Below are 17,336 nucleotides of genomic sequence, written 5' to 3' on the forward strand. Positions count from 1 at the left end.
AGCCTGGGCCTGCCACCTCCATGTCTCAGGGGGCAGACCCTCCCTAGGGCTGCCCACAGGCCCTCTCCACCAGGCCTCAGGTCTGAAGAGAGAGAGGTCTGGGATATAAGAGGGAGACAAAGTGGGGATGAGGCAGGCCTGGGGATGCTCAGAGAAAGTTTCCATGCTGAGCAGCTTGTTCTGAGCCATGCTGCCAATTCCCCCTCCTCACTAATCCCAGGATTAGAGAAAGTGGAGTCCGGGAATACAGGAGCCAGAGTCTGGGGATGGGCACAGTGTGGCGAAGGGAACCAGACAGGCTTGCAGTGGAAGCGCTGCTCAGCCCGTCACATGCAGCTGCTGTGTGGTCCAGACAGGCCATTGACCTCTCTGAGCTCCATGCCCTTGTTTGTCAAGTGAGGATCATTTAGATAGAGCACATGTGTTAGCTGATGTGTTCGGGAGGCAGTGGCTAGTTGCAATGGCCGTTGTTATGAGCTCTAAGTGCAGGGAAGAGGGGTTAGGAAAGTGTGTGGCTATTTCTTGCCCCACCGGACATCACCCCTGGCCTCTCGAGCCCTGGAAGGCCGAGCTGCTCACTGGGGAGAACGTGCGTTGGCATCAGGATGGCCGGGTGGGACCTCCGCTCCACTGTGTGAGCCGGCGATGACTCATCCTCACCAGGCTGCCATTTCCAGGTTGCTACACCAAGATGCCTTATAGGCCTGCTTCCAGGACTGAGTGAGAGTTAGCGTAGGCAAGGGTCTAACCCAGTGTCTCTGGGTGTCTGCCTCACTTCCCTTTTTCCTTGGTCTGAACCCAGTGAGTCCAAGCCACTGGTTCATCCTCTGTACTCAGGGGCAGACAGGGGCCCCAGCAGTCCTTATCTTGCCCTGTGTTTGCCATAACCCCTTGCTCCTCTTCCCCAAAGCCATTTTCGCCTGTCACTGCCCTTGCTCAGGAGCCTAGCATAAGCTCCCAATTCTCACAAACCAGCCTTCTCAGCCTGGCATTGAAGGCCCCAGCATGCCCACCTCCAGCCCCATCCTCTCTGCCTGTCTCACCAAATGCTCCTCTCCCCAAGCTCTAACGTGCCCCTGGCTGACCCCTTGCCTCCCCCTGGTCCCTGCAGCACTCATCCCTGCCGCCTCCTTCCTCTGTCCTCCCTAGACTTCCGAGTTGGGCCCTGCCTCATTCATCTTTGAGTTCCTACGGATGTAAAAAGTCACAGACAAACCAAATCTCCAGCAGCAGCAGAGAGGAAGTCTATCAATAACAGGCCATAACGCAGTTACAAGGAGGATTGGCTTTGGGAAAGAAGCAGGTAATCGAATCTCCCTTCAGGCGCCATCTGTCTCCATTGCCCCTGCCTCACCCACTGGATGCTCACCTGCGTCCGGCGGCCAAGCAAGCGGGCCTGGCGGTAATGCAATTACAGCACCATTCCATTAAAGGGAGCTTGGGTTCTTTGGGGACAAGGGGAAGGGTTTCAGAAGGACAAGCAGGAGAGAACAAGGACAGGGTCAGAAGGAAACAAATGCAGAAGCGACACCCACAGCCAAGATTGATCTGGAAAAGAGTGCAGAAGAGTATGCTGTTCTCAATATTCCTGTTTCTTTTGAATTCTCACCCATATCTTCTCCCTTTCAAGTTTCTGAAACTGCTGCTTTGTGGGAAGGTCCCTAGCACACAGAAGGTGCTGAGACACATCAACCCAGACCCTGGCACCAGGCTGCCTGGGACGGTACCCCACCCTGTCCCTGGCCAGGGGTATGACCTGGGGCAGGCTAGTTAACCTCTCTGTGTCTGAGTTGGCCCCTCTGTAAAACGCAGATGGTGAGAGCAATAGTGATAGTGATACCCACGTCATAGCCGTCTGTGGGGACTAAACGAGTTAATCTAGGTAAAGCCTTAGAGAGGGCCTGGTCTATGGGACTCTCACATGGTCATCCATTCAGGTGGGATGGCAGCTCCTAGAGGGCTCCCTGGAGGGGCGGCCAGAACCCTGCTTATGTACAGTGAAATGGTGCAGGGATGATCTCTTCACAGCCACGCAGTGGCCTGCAAGAGCTGAGCTCCTCTTCCAGGATCATAACTGAGCCCTATTCCTCACTGTCTGTCACAGGGGCTGTGTAGGGACAGCAGGCAGCTGGTCCCTGGGCTTCACAGCCACTCCACTCCTAGAGCTTCTCATTCCACTGGTGTGGGATGAGACCCAGGCATTGGTAACTATTGCAAACTCCCCAGACAAGGCTCACAAGCATCCAGGGGTGGAGACCACCACCTCTGGCCTGGGAGACCAATGTGAGTGCGGTTATAGCACCTGGCAGAGAACCAGCCAAGAGAGGTCAGCAGGACCAGGAAACACAGGCACCTGAGGACCCCAGACCCTCAAGGCCACCAACCTTGAGCAGGCAGCAAAGGGTGGCATGGAGTTTCTGGTTGCCAATTCCTCATTCAATTATTCCACAGATGTTTACTATCTGCCTGGTCTGTGCTGGGGCCTGGGCAAGGCCCGCGGGCTCCAGAAAGGCGAGATGCAGTTCTGCCCTTCAGGCCATAAGGTATAGTGGGGGAAGCAGTGGCAGTCCGGAATAAGAGCAGTAGCTGCTGGGGCACAGTATACCCCGAGAAAGCTAGAGTTGGGGAACACGGGGCACATATACATATTTTTGACATTGACACTATGCTGAAGATACTCTTAGAATTCGTATTTTTCAGTGATAACTTCCCACCTTCATAAACAGTCATGCACAATACGATTTTTCAAGGCCACATATCACACCACATGGGGTGCTGTAATTTATCTAGTCCTCCCTCTGCTGCTGGATATTTAGTTTTCTCAGAGGCATCACTGAGGAGGGCTTATTTTCCTTGCACAGTGAGATGCACAAAGCTGGCAGCAGGCTACCGCTGATGTTACAGCCATGTGGGCTGCCATCCACAGCCCAGGCTCCCTCTAGCTTTCTGCCCCTCCTGCCTGAACTTGTGGCTCCCTCCTTCATGCTCAGAGAATGGCTATTGGACTCCCAGCCATCACATCCACATTTTAGGCAAGAAAAATGGGGAGAGAGAAGAGCAGAGCATGCTGCCTGCTGAGAATCCCCCTCTTTAAGCAAGAAAACCATACAGTTGATCCTGCAGGGACATGCTCCCCACTCACCAGGGCTCCCTTCCCTCCCCCAGCACCACCACACCCCTCCTTGGCACAACCAGGGATGGGAAGCCCAGGAGTACAGCCTGGGCCTGCCACCTCCATGTCTCAGGGGGCAGACCCTCCCTAGGGCTGCCCACAGGCCCTCTCCACCAGCCCTCAGGCCTGGAGAGAGACACATGGCCAGGTCCATGTCTAGGCCCACCCTAGTTGCAAAGGAGCCCGGCAAGTCTAACCTTTGCTGGGCACACTGCTGCTGCCCTGAAGAGAGCTGGAATTGTATTAGGAAGGAGGGTGGGGAGGAAAAGTAGGCACCTAACACCATCTGCCACCTTGATCCTATAGCATGACAAACTGAATGCCTTATTGTGGATACGCAGCCCGGCAGGCAGTGGGTCCTCCAGGCACAGATTATCCCAATAGAGGTTAGCTGATGACTTTGCCAGAAATGTCTAGGGGAGGATTCAAACAAAAGAAGGAAATCAAGAGGCTCCACAGCTGTTTTTGGACTTAGGGCTTTAGGGGAAGAGTCCCACACCCTTGATTAGGTTATTCTATAACTTGAGTTTAATGGAGAAAGTATGATGAATTGGAAGTCAGAGGTTCTAACCTCACTCTACCTCTCACTGTGCAACCTGTAGCAAATTCTTAAATTTTCTGAGCCTCAGATTCCTCTGCTATAAAGTGGGAATAAAGTAACTTATAATTATTTGTGATTGATATGTGCTGGACACTACATGAATTATTTACATGAATTATCTTACTTAATTCTAACAACTCTATGAGATGGCTATTATTATTTCCCCCATTTTACAAACAAAAAACTATGGCACAAAAAGGGTTAACAGTGAAACAATGCTTTTCCCCACCCCCTTCAAGCATTACTGAGGTATAATTGACAGATAAAATTGTATATTTTTAAAGTGTCCAGTGTGTGGCATGATTCCCGCCATCAGGTTAGTTAACACATCCACATCCCTCACATAGGGCAACATTTATCGCCACTGCACACTCCTCTCTGCCAGAATCTTGCGGAGTTAAGTGTAACACATATGTGAACTGTGACATGCTTCACAAATAGTCTACATTGGAGCCTTCTGTGTTGCCTTAGGACTGTAGACTAGAAGAAAAATAACAAATTCACGTATTCGTTTAAGAAATATTTCTCATTCAACTGCTATGCTCCAGTGCTCTCTTAGGGCAGACATCAGTAACCAAACAGAAAAAGCATTTGTCCCTCAAAGAGCTTACTCTTACTTTTAAATGAAAAGAGACATAGAGAGGAAACAAAATTAGAAAATTAGTGAGTTTATGTTAATACATACTTGATAGATGGTGATATATGCTATGGAGAAAACTAAAGTAGAAAAGGAGAGTGTTAGGATGACTAGGGGCTGCCATTTTAGATGAAGGGGTCAGAAAAGGCCCCTTCTGTACAAAGAGGACATTTGTAGGAAGCAAGGGAACCCATTACATGGACATCTGGGGAAGGTGTCCCAGGCAGCGGGAACAGCTGATGCAATGGCTCAATGTGGGCACTTGCTTGGGATGTTTGAGAAACAGCAAGAAGGCTCAAGGGGCTGGAGTGGATTGGTGGATTGAGTGAGCCGAGAGTGGGGAGAGGAAGTCAGGGGGCAATAGGGTAGGGGCTGGTTAAGGTTTTGTGGCCACTATAAGGATGTTGGCTTCTGCTTGAGGAAATGGGAGCCACCAGAGGGTTCTGAGCAGAAGGGTGATATGATCTGATCTGCTTTTAACAGGATCACTCTGGCCACTGCTGAGAATTGGCAAAGCAAGGGGGCAGGCAGGAAGACCAGCTGGGGGCCATGCAATAATCCAGCTGAGAGAGGTAGGTGGCTTGGCCCAGGTGGTCATGGTGAGTGGGCGAGAGGTGGTCAGATTATGGATGGTTTTTGTTTTTGTTTTTGTTTTTGAGATGGAGTGTCACTCTGTTACCCAGGCTGGAGTGCAGTGGCACAATCTTGGCTCACTGCAACCTCCGCCTCCTGGGTTCAAGATGGTCGTGTGTCAGTCTCCCTCCCAAGTAGCTCAGATTACAGGTGTGTGCTACCAGGCCCAGCTAATGTTTTGTATTTTTAGTAGAGACAAGTTTCTCTATGTTGGTCAGGCTGGTCTCGAACTCCTGAACTCAAGTGATCCACCCACCTTGGCCTCCCAAAGTGCTGGGATTACAGGCATGAGCCACCACACTCAGCCAGATCATGGATGTATTTTGAAGATAGATAGAGCTGATAGGATTTACTCATTGATTGGACAGGGAGTAAGGAAAAGAGAGAGAGAAGTCAAAGATGACTCCAAGGTTTTTGGGTCTGAGCAAGCTGGAGGAGGGAGTTAACTGTGAGCAGGAAGACTATAGGGAATGAAGATTTGGAAGAGAAGATCAGATGCTCAGTTTTGGACATACTGATTTTGATCTTCTCATTAGACCTCCAGGGAGAGATGTTAAGCAGACAATTTGAATACACAAGTCTGGAGTTCAGGGGAAAGGCTCAGGCCTAAGATATAAATGAAAGGGTCATGAGCATATAAATAGTATTAAAGCAATGACAGTGAATTAGTTTACCAAGGGAGTAAACACAGAGGAGAGACAGAAGATGTGCCAGTACTGAGCCCTAGGGCTTTCCAGTGTTCGGAGGTTGAGGAGACCAAGAAGGCACAGCCAGAGAGGTGGGAGGAGAACCGGGAGAGGGCAGTGTCCTGGAGGCCAAGGGAAGAAAACACAGATGACTTATCTAGAAACAGCCATAAAAGGTTTCAAAAAGTTAATGTCCTTTAACTAAAAAATGTGCTTCAAGAATATCTTGTAATTAAATGCTCCTGACTGTGCGCACAGATTCATGGCCAAGGATGTTCTTGATAGTGTGGGTTATAAAAGTGAAAAACAGAAAACCACCTGAATGTCTAACGATAGGGTCTTGGCTAAATAAATTATGATACATCCACGTGATGGGATAGCCGACAGCCATGAAAACTTACTTTTTTTTTTTTTTTTTTTTTTTTTTGAGACTGAGTCTCACTCTGTCACCAGGCTGGAGTGCAGTGGCACAATCTTAGCCCACTGCAACCTCCACCTCCCGGCTACAAGCGATTCTCCTGCCTCAGCCTCCCAAGTAGCTGGGACTACAGGCATGTGCCACCACACCCAGCTAATTTTTGTATTTTTAGTAGAGACGGAGTTTCACCATGTTGGCCAGGATGGTCTCGATCTCTTGACCTAGTGATCCGCCCACCTCAGCCTCCCAAAGTGCTGGGATTACAGGCATGAACCACCGCGCCTGGCCTGAAAACTCACATTTTGTGGAAAATTTTAAGACTCCTAAAAGACCTGCATGCAGGTTTCTCTTCATGATCTATTATTAAGTGAAAGCAAGCTGGTTACAAATCATTATAGTCAACAAGGTCCCTGTGTCAGTCAGTTAAGACTATGGGAGCCACTCTAGGCATTTCAAGCAGAAAGGGATTTAGTCCTGGGAATGAGTGTATACAAAGGTGTGGAAAGGCTGGCTTGGGTTCTTTGCTAGCTTTTAGAGTGTTAGGAAGTTGCTGAAATCACAGGATACCTGAGCCTCTAGCACCAAAGCAAAGAAAATGCCTGGAGGCTTCTCAAAAATCTCCTATCTGCTGAAGCCCACACAGCTGCCCACAGCTGCCACCAGGAAAATATTATGATTTATGCTTCTTTTCCATCTGCCAAATCTTGTGAAAGTGCCTCTCATTGGCTGGCGAGGATTCTGAGGATTGTAGCTCCCTGGCTTCCAGCCCCTGCTGGCCAGGGAAGCATAGGTTAGGGGAGGGAAATTATATTGAGTTGCCAGCAGACAATACTGCACACTTTACAAATATTTCCTTACAAAGATAATGTGCCTGGAGAAAAAACTAAATGCATAAATGCTGTGGTAGGCCAAATAATGTCTCCCAAAGACGTCCACACCCTAATGCCTGGAACTTGTATGTTACTTGTCAAAAGGGACTTTGCAGATGTGATTAAGGTTAAAGACCTTAAAATCGGGATATTTTCCTGGGTCATCCAGGTGGACCCCATCTAACTGCATGAGCCCTTAAAAGCAGAGAACATTCTCTCTAACTTTGCCTTCTGCTGTATCTCCCATCTTCCCCTTTTGCCACATCTCTCCTTTGCTTCTAGCACAGTTTGGAGAGGATCCCTCCAAGTCTGAGGATCCCTCGTTCTAGGGAGGGCAGGGGCTGTTGGTGTCCCTAAGCTGCTAACACCAGGTGGTATCTGTCCAAAGAAGAGGATTTTTTAGGGAAATTGCATTGTTTTTCCAAAAAGTAGTCATCTTGCCCTCTTGGCTTAGCCTCATACAGCACATCTGGGACGTGTTTACTAGAAACTTCCCCTGGAGGCCTGGGCCTGGTGCAGAAATTGAGAAGACTGGAAATGAGTAAGACTCATGCCAGCACACTTAACAGGATCCACCAGTGGCACCTACTTTTCCACAGGAAGCCACACAAGTCAAGAATCCACCATGATTTTGCAAGATGACTCCAGGGAAAGCCCTCCTGGGTTGTACCTCAAATGCCCAAAGGGTTCCTCATTCTGCCGCGCACCCCACCTCATTCTGAAGGCCTAGCCCTCATTGTGTGTGCACATCCAACCTCCAGGGCCCATCTTGCCCCTTTCTATCCAAGTCCCTGCCTTTAGTGCCTGCCCAGGGTCCTGGCTCCCCCAAAGCTGGGACCCGCCTTGCTCTTGCCTTTTGCCAGAAGCTGGATTTCTGTCCTTAGCCCCAGACTGATGGCAGGAGACCCTTCCTGCTGACCAGCCTTCCCACTATATTCCCAGTCTCCCATGGCTGGGAAATAGAGTTGGCTTCAGTTTTCCCACTGGAATTCACCAAAAGCAGCAGGAAAAGATTCAAGAACCCTTTAATGCTCACAGCTTCATCAGCATCCAGAGGTCATCCAGTCCCCTGCCTCCAGAGCAGAGTGTCCACCACTCACTCATGCTGGCCTCCTGTCAATGGCTGGCCATGCTCTTCTCACTTTGCCTGAAACTCAGTTTACCCCCACACCTGTCTATATGCTCTATTTTCTCTCCTGATGAAAGAGTGGAGAATGTGTCTATACTCACTCAAGTAATACAAACACAGCCACAAAAACCACCTTCCTTCCTCTTAAATGACTGCATTAATTAAAGGTTTGTAGGCCTGGAAGATGCTAAGGTTCTAGGTCAAGGAATTTCCTCTCCTGTGCTCCTAGAGCTGACAGTTGTAAGGAAAGGAAGGGCAGCTCAGGGAGGACATCTAAAGGGTCCTCTTGTCTCCTGGTTACCTGACCTCAGCACATCACCCACATGGGTGCCCTCTGCCACTTCAGTCCCTGTCCACACTGGAAAGTCCCCTCCTTCCCTCTAACCCTCTCCTCTCTCCAGCAAGCCCTGGGCACAGCAGTGTTCACCCAAGAGTGATGATGAAGTCAGCCAGGTTCCTAAGAAAGGGTCATGGCCAGAGGACTTCAAAACTGCTTCAGGAAATGGAGGGAGGGTGTGGTGACATCATATGTTCAGGACCAAAGAATAGTCCTAGGGATGCTGGAGGAGTTGGGGTGGAGGGCGTGGTCACTGCTTCCAGAAGCTGCTGCATGAAGGCTGCATGCTGCAAATGTTAAGAAGTAGCCACGCCAGGCTGATGTCTTCCTGACCTCCTGCCACCTTCAGGGCTCTCCTTTAGCCTCCCCTGCCCTAGTGTAGGAGTAGCCACCTGTGCCTGCATTGAGTCCACTAGCCTGGGAGAGGCCCAAGGTTCTGGATCATGCCTCTCTCAAAAGACTAGGGCTCAAGATAGTCCTGAGGGTGACAGAGGTGCAGGGTTTCCTCAGGTGGCAAGCAGAAGAGTCCTGGTTTTCTTCCAAGGACCCCTGCCCCCTGCTCTTCAGTCCTCTCCAGCCTTCCTCCCTTCCCCAGGCCTTCTCATCCCCCTGCTCATCTCCACATCCTGTCAGCCTTGGGGAGGCTCTTGTGGATCCTCATTCCTTTGAGACAGGAGGCAGACAGTTACGTCTTGCCTGGCCATGCCCCTGCCGCACACCTCTAGCCCTGACTTTGTGCCTCTGCTTCCCAATGGCTGGCCATGCTCTTCTCACTTTGCCTGAAACTCAGTTTACCAGAGAGGAAGATGAGCGACGGAGGAAGTTCTGAGCTAAGGAAGGGAGTATTGATGAAAACTGTGTTGACAAAAGAATGTGTCAAGACTAAGTATGATTCTTTCCAGAAGTACAAGAAAGTCAAATTCTGGGAAACTCAACACAACCTACTATATTAACATGTAAAATAGATTAATTTTCCCAACATGTTTAATGGGGAGACTCTAAAAGTAGTCCTATTAAAGTTGACATCAGCTCTCCCCATAAACGATCACCATTAGTATTCAACATTGTTCTGCAATTACTCAACAATGCAGTTAGATGAAAAATAAAATAAGAGATATAAACATTATAAAAAGAAAGTAGTTATTACCGTTGGATGATATTATTCTATGCTTGGATATTCCAAGAGAATCAGCTAAAGAACTTTTAGTAATTGTCAGGAATTTATCAAAGTGGCTAGTTTAAAAACAAGACTTCCTAAATATAAGAAATAACTAATAAAAGAATATGGAAAAACATCCCATTAATAAGGTTAACAAAAACCTAACATAAAACATATAGAAAAAATTGTGCAGATACATGGAAATAGCTGTAAAAGCCAAATGAGGGACTTACACATAGACTTGAATCGATGGAGAAAGACCTTCTTCTTGGATAAAAAGTCAGTAATATTGTAAGCATGTCAATGTCACCATAATTAAACTATAAATTCAGCATACTTCTGTACAAAATATCAGCTGTTTTGGGGGGATAATTTGACAAAATGATTACATACAAATTCCTCTGGAAAAATAAATATAAATGAATAGAACATCCCTGGAGGGAAAAATAAGTAAACTAACAAGGAAAGAGTAGCACTATAAAACATTTTTCAAAAATATTATACAGCTACAATAATTAAAATAGCATGGGACTGGTGCCTGCATACAGATCAATTGTAAAGAATAAAAAAATGTTAAATAGGCCCAAATAAACATGAGAATTCAATTCAGTAAATTGAGATACTAGTCAGATATTTAGATCAAAAATAAATAAATCTGGATTCGCTACATCACTCCTAACACGGACATAAACTCCAACAGCATCAAAGATTTAAAGAAAGAAAAACATTTTAAAAATAGTCATAAAAGTGCCAGAAGAAAATATGTGTAAATGTTTTCATGAACCTGGGATAGTGATTTTCCTAGTCATAGAACAAAACAGAAGTCATAACAAAGAAGATTAACAAATGTACCTACACAGACATTAAAGGAAAAAGCTCCATAAACAAAATCAAAGGACAAAATAAGAGAAATGTACCTGCAAGATGTACGACAAAGTGCTAATTTTCCTAACTTAAAAGAAGACATTTTTGAAAACAGTAAGAAAAAGATTAAACAATCCAGTGGCAAAATATAGACAAAGAAGAAACAGGTCATTCACAAAAAACACAACTGGCTAATGAAAATATATACAATGTTCAATCTCACTAATCATTTTAAATGCAAATTCAAACAAGATCTAATTTTTCATTTATCAGATTGACAAAGATGAAGAAGGTAATACTATACAGTGTTGTGGAAGATGTGGCAACACAGGCAATCTCATACAATGCTGATGGAATGAAAATTAGTACATTCTCTACAGCAATTAGGCATTATCTATTAAATTTTATTTTAGTTTATTTTTTGAGACGGAGTCTCGCTCTTGTCACCCAGGCTGGAGTGCAGTGGCACGATCTCGGCTCACTGCAACCTCCGCCTCCCAGGTTCAAGCAATTCTCCTGCCTCAGCCTCCAGAGTAACTGGGATTACAGGCACCCACCACCACACCCAGCTAATTTTTTATTTTTAGGAAAGACGGGGTTTACCATGTTGACCAGGCTGGTCTCAAACTCCTGACCTCAGGTGATCTGCCCGCCTCAGCCTCCCAAAGTGCTGGGATTATAGGTGTGAGCCACCGTGCCCGGCCTGGCATTATCTATTAAATTTTAAATGTTCTGGCCAGGCACAGTGGCTCACGTCTGTAATACTAGCACTTTGAGAGGTCGAGGCGGGTGGATCACAAGGTCATGAGTTTGAGACCAACCTGTCTAATATGGTGAAACCCATCTCTACTGAAAATACAAAAATTAACTGGACATGGTGGCGGGCATCTGTAACCACAGCTACTCGGAATGTTGAAGCAGGAGAATCGCTTGAACTCAGGAGGCGGAGGTTGCAGTGAGCTGAGATCATGCCACTGGACTCCAGCCTGGATGACAGAGCAAGACTACATCTCCGAAAAAATAAAAATAAATAAATAAATAAATAAATAAATAAATAAATAAATAAATGTTCATATTCTTTGACCCAGCAGTTTAACTTCTAGGATATTATCCTCCAAAAGCATTTATGCAACTACCCAAAGATATATGCACAAAGGTGTTCATGGCAGCATTGTTTATAATTTTTAAAAAGGGAAACAAACCACAGCTTCATTTATAAGGAGGTGGTTAAGTAAATAATAGCACATCCATAGAGTGAACTACTCTGCTGCTATTGAAAAGAATAAGGGGCTGGGCACGGTGGCTCATGTCTTAAATGCCAGCACTTTGGGAGGCCAAGGTGCTGGATCAATCACTTGAGACCAGGAGTTTCAGATCAGCCTAGGCAACATAACAAGACCCTGTCTCTATTTAATAAATAAATAAAAATAAAAAAGAATAATGAAGCTTTATGTATATACTATTATGGAAGGAAGTCTAACATAAGTGAAAAAAACAAGTTGTTAACCTTACATGTAACGTATTTTTTAAATAGTATGTTTTAATCATGCCTTGGCCCATCCACTTCTCTTTGGAGGTCCCTAAGGAAGCTTAATACATAAAACCAGTGGTAAAAGAAGGCAAAATATCACTTTAATACTCACTGGGGTCCTGGCTTCCAGTGGGCAGGACAAAGGCCTCTCTGACAGTGCACACAGAAGGGATCCAGCGGTTCGTGGGTCTCCCTCTACCTTCACATCCTGTCACTCTGCCTGGACCCAGATCCTCCACCTTGCTGTGCATGCACACAGGGGCCACTGCTTGGCTCAGAAGACCCCCACCCTCTAGTGCCTCTGGAATCTCTTCCTTCAGGGTGTGAAGGCCAGGGAGAGAGGCAGGGGAAGGGGTTGACCCACCCTCTGGGGTCAGAGGTGCTGAGCCTCCCGGATGCAGGGGGTGGACCAGAGCCAGGGGAATTGCAACAGCTGGCCGTGGGGTTTGTGGGTGAGTGGGCAGCCAGCCTGCTGTGGTGAGGAGGGGAAGGATTTGTGGGAAACATGGTTGGCAGAAATAGCCAGGATGGCATGCACCGGCAGCCTCTGGGGAGGGGACCCTTTCCCTCAGGCAACTCCCTCAGGGTCCATCCTGGGGCATTGCTGGCCACCTGGCCGCCCTACAGGCCTTGAGTCACTTCCTGTGTTTTTCTTTCCCCCCAGGTAGGCTCTTGACTCACAGCCCTCCTTCTCTTCTTCCTGTCCTCTGTGGCTCAGGGGCAAGGACAAGACCTACCTGAGGGTCAGGAGAAAAGTTAGGGGACCTTGGCTTGGGATAGGTGCCCTCCCACCCAGACCTCTTACCTCAAAGGTTACCTCAGTCAATCAGTCCCCTGTGTCCAACCCAGCCCAAAAAGGGACTCACTGAGTCCCTCCTAACTCCTTCCCTCAGAGAGAAGGGCTGGAGCGCTCAGACCTCCTGTCTGCAGCTTCGCAGTTTCCGCCTTCTCTCCCAGTCCTGTACCCTGACCCCACTCTCACTCTTTCGCATTACAACAAACTCCCTCAGGATTTTCATCTTCTCAACAAATATTTCCTAACTGAATCGGAGTCAAACTAAATGTCCAGAGTAGGATCACAGGCCCAGCTGGTTGAGCGACACAGAAGCAGAGTCCTCTCCACCAGGGACACTTTGGTCCTCACGGTTGGTTGTCTACTCAGCATCTGTCCCCACACCCCTTTCCTCCTTTAAAACCCAACCCTCTCCGCCTCCTTCACAGTAAGGCCCCGTGCCTCACCAACCAGTCAGCGAAGCCTCATTCTCTCTAAAGGAATGGGTATGTGGCCTAATGTCGACTGATGAGAACTCAAGAGTAAGACTGCTAGGGGCACTCCAGGGAAAAGTTCTCCTTATTTCAAAAACAGACCTTCAGAAAGATATGGCCCCTCTTCAACCTCCAGGTCTGGATGCGATGTCTGGACCTTCAGCAGCCACCTTATAACCATGAAGGGCGCTATAGCACCTGAGGAGCAAATCAACACGCTGAGGATAGCAGGGCAGAAAAACAGACGGAACCTGGATCCTTGGTTATGTGATCGGTCCACTCAGGCACCCCTCCTGGATCGGGACGTTTTTTAGGAAATGAAAACTTCCTGTATTGTCAAAACCATTTTGAATCAGGGTTTCTGTTACTTGCAGTCAAAGGGCCCTGATGATACAGCTAGATATTTGGCAAGTATGGATGAAGAAACCAAATGAGTAGTTGTGAGCAAGGAGGGTGCATGGCCTGAGGAAGAAGATGACATTTCCAAACCTCCGGCTCATGTTTATTCTCATGACACGAGACCAGGCCAGCTGGGTGCTGAGACAAGCAGGAGGAATTTGGATTGTGTGTGTGTATAAAGATGTAAGAAACAAGAGCTGGAGTGAGGGTACCTCTGGGAATCAGTAGCTCAGGTGTGGTGAGGGAGAGATACAGAGATGTTCATTACAGCATTGTTTATTCATGATTCCAAAAACAGTGGAAGCAACCCAGAGGTTTATTTATAGGGAATTGATTAAACTGATGTTAGTATGTCCATAGAGTGGGAGCTGGGTATCAGCAGAACCCCAAAAGAGAAGGCACCAGCCAAGTGGGAGCCCTGGGATGGGGTCATGTGGTCTGCCAACTGTGGACCTCCATTGAGCACCAGGTCTTCTCCTCACCAGCTTGGAAGGAGGGGCCTTTGGCCAGGCTCCTGGTTCAGTTCCTATCACATATTTCCTTGCATTATACATTCCATTCCCTGACTCCCCAGTACAGCTCTGACTCCCCAGCACTGCCACTCCCTTCTCAAGGGCAGGGACCCCCTCTTCTGTGTCTCAGGCTGCCCTGGGCTAAGCATAGTGGTTGGGGCCTGATTACATAGGACCCATGAGGAAGAGAGCTTCTGTCAAAGGCAAGGGAGGAGGAAGACTGTCTAGAAAAAAGAATCAGGAAAGTGGAAGGGCCAAGGTTTACTGAGCAGGACCATTGCTATGGAACCAGGAGAGGGACAGAGATGGGCAGAGGAGGAGATGAAGAAACAGACTCTAGATGGAGGGCAATGGAGCTGGGATGGGGACAGCAGAGCCAGAGAGGAAATTCAGCCCCTACAGCACCATGGGAAGGCACCCATCTATCACCTACGGTAATGCATTTCACCCCGAACGCAGTGCCAACACACATGGGTGTGCAGAAACTTGAAATGAACGTTTTGCAAAACTACACTTCCCCCTACAACACGCAAAGCACTCTGTTTTCTATTCTATTCTACGTCATGTTTTTCAAATGCTGGTCACAACCTACTGTTAGGGTTGTGACCAGCCAGGGACAAGGTCCGTGCAGAGACCAAGCACAGGCATTCAGACTCTTTATAGCAATTTTTTATCTTGAATCCCACAATACAAAATTGGAGTTTGGGCCGGTCGCAGTGGCTCAAGTCTGAAATCCTAGCACTTTGGGAGGCTGAGGCGGGCAGATTGCCTGAGCTCAGGAGTTAGAGACCAGTCTGGCCAACATGGTGAAACCTTGTCTCTACTAAAATACAAAACATCAGCCATGCATGGTCTCAGGTGCCTGTAATCTCAGCTACTTAGGAGGCTGAGGCACAAGAATTGCTTGAACTCAGGAGGCAGAGGTTGCAGTGAGCGGAGATTGTGCCACTGCACTACAGCCTGGGCAACAAAGCGAAACTCTGCCTAAAAAAAAAAAGAAAAAGAAATTGTACTTTGTCTTATTTTATTTTTCTAATCATTCCTTTGCATTATACAATATTATCAGTTTATGACAAATTGGAATTTTCTTTGAGACAGAGTCTCGCTCTGTCACCCAGTCTGGAGTGCAGTGGCACAGTCTCAGCTCACTGCAACCTCCGCCTCCTGTGTTCAAGCAATTCCCGTGTCTCAGTGTCCCGAATAGCTGGGATTACAGGTGTGTGCCATAACATCCAGATAATTTTTGTATTTTTCAGTAAAGGTGGGGTTTCACGACATTGGCCAGGCTGGTCTTGAACTCCTGGCCTGAAGTGATCTGCCTGACTCAGCCTCCCAAAGTGCTGGGATTACAGGCATGAGCCACTGCACCCGGCTGACAGATTGGGATTTTTAAAAAAAAACTAGTCGTTCTTTCAGGTAGCTTGAAAAGCACTGTGTTGGAGGATACGGGCCCTGCCTAGCAGTTCACAGTCCAAGAGGGAAAATTCCTCCGGCCTGTCCACACTGGGGAGCAGCCTGCAGGCCTGCCTTCCACAAATGCCCCCTTCCCTGCCTATCAGAATCCTCCAAGGCTCAGTTCAATGCTATCTCTCCAGGAAAACTTCTGAGATGGCACCTGCCTGTACTCGCTGTTGCCCTGGAGCTCTCACAATGCACTGCCTGGACCCCTTTACCCTATTTCATGTTCTTGTTTGGGTGGCCATCAACGGACCTGCTTAGCATAGATTCAGGACATGGGTCTGACACAAGCACAGTTTTGCACATAGTAGGTACATCAAAGGCAAGAGAGAAAGAGGAGAAGAGACAGGGTGGGAAAAGGAGGGAGATGGAGGAATGGGCTCTATGGATGGTCACTAGGGATGGGAAGTCTGAGTCCAGGTTCTTCTGACACTGCAAAGTCAGAGGAGGGCCGTGGTAGAAATTCTGGGTGTATCCTAGTCTAAGTGATCCAAGGAGGGGAGCAGGGTAAGGGGTCCACTGGAGCAGGAAGAAGGGAGTTGCCCTGAACCAGGTTTCCCCAGGCATCATGGAGCCTGTCCTGAGGAGGGGAACAAGAGGTAAGTCTGGGGAGAACTGGGCAGGGCCTGGGAGCTATTAAGTGTTTGCCCTCAGGGGAGGCAAAGTGGGGAGCCCTCTGAAAGTGGTGCTGGGGGGTCTTCACAGAAAGGGCAGAGAGTATGCTAAACCCAGGCAAGCCCTCGAGAGGTCATTTCATCTGTCCTCCTGCCCCCATTCCAAACTCTGGTAGCAACATCTGGACTTTCCATCCTAACATGCCCTGGAGCTGGGACATACTGACCCCCTTGGGTGGTTTGTTTCCTGCTGCCCTGGAAGCCCCTGCCATCCCCACATCATTTCGACAGTGTCAGCTTCGAGATTTTGCTGTGTGACCTCAGGCAAATCAGTTGACCTCTCAGAGTCTCGGTTTCCTCATCTGTTCAATGGGGATAATAGCACCAGGGTGCTATTGTGGGAACAAAGTGAATAATGCATGGGGAGTGCCTGGCAGGTGGTGGGTGTTGGTCAGTACTCCCTCCTGCCCCAGGTGGCTCCCTGGGACGGCACTCAGCCAGGAAACTTGGATATCATGTAGAGTGTCTGCTGTGGGTCCAGCAGTCTGGCAGAGTAAGGAGGAATGGGCTATCTGAGATGGAGAGCAGGTAACTAAAGAAGGCCTCCAAGAGGAAGTGAGTTGCAGACAGGAACTGATGACTGACCTGTGGAGCAAAGGGAGAGCAATCTTCCCACATGGGAGATCTGATCTCTGCAAAGACTCTTGAGAAAGAAAAAGCTGGGATGGGAACGCAGGGCAGAACAGCTGGGCCAGCTCCTGGAATGGGGAAAGGTGTGCAGAGGGGACAGCTGGCAGAAAGGGCCACTGGGTGCCATTTCTGAGGGTCAGCAAGCCTGGCGTGCTCCTGGCCCTGCTCAAGATGGTGACGAGTCATCAGGCGAGGAACTCCCACCGAGCCAGGTGAGCAGCCCTGGCCTCAGGATTGAGGCTGCCAGTTTGCCTCCAGGAACTGGCAGGGACGGGGGCAAGGGCTTGGGGAGTGGAACAATGTGTTTTGTGTGTGCTGGCCATGGTGGGGCTGGCTCTTGAAATTTTCCTAGAATAAGCTG

Source organism: Theropithecus gelada, chromosome 4 (assembly GCF_003255815.1).
Source record: "Theropithecus gelada isolate Dixy chromosome 4, Tgel_1.0, whole genome shotgun sequence".
NCBI classification, from domain to species: domain Eukaryota; kingdom Metazoa; phylum Chordata; class Mammalia; order Primates; family Cercopithecidae; genus Theropithecus; species Theropithecus gelada.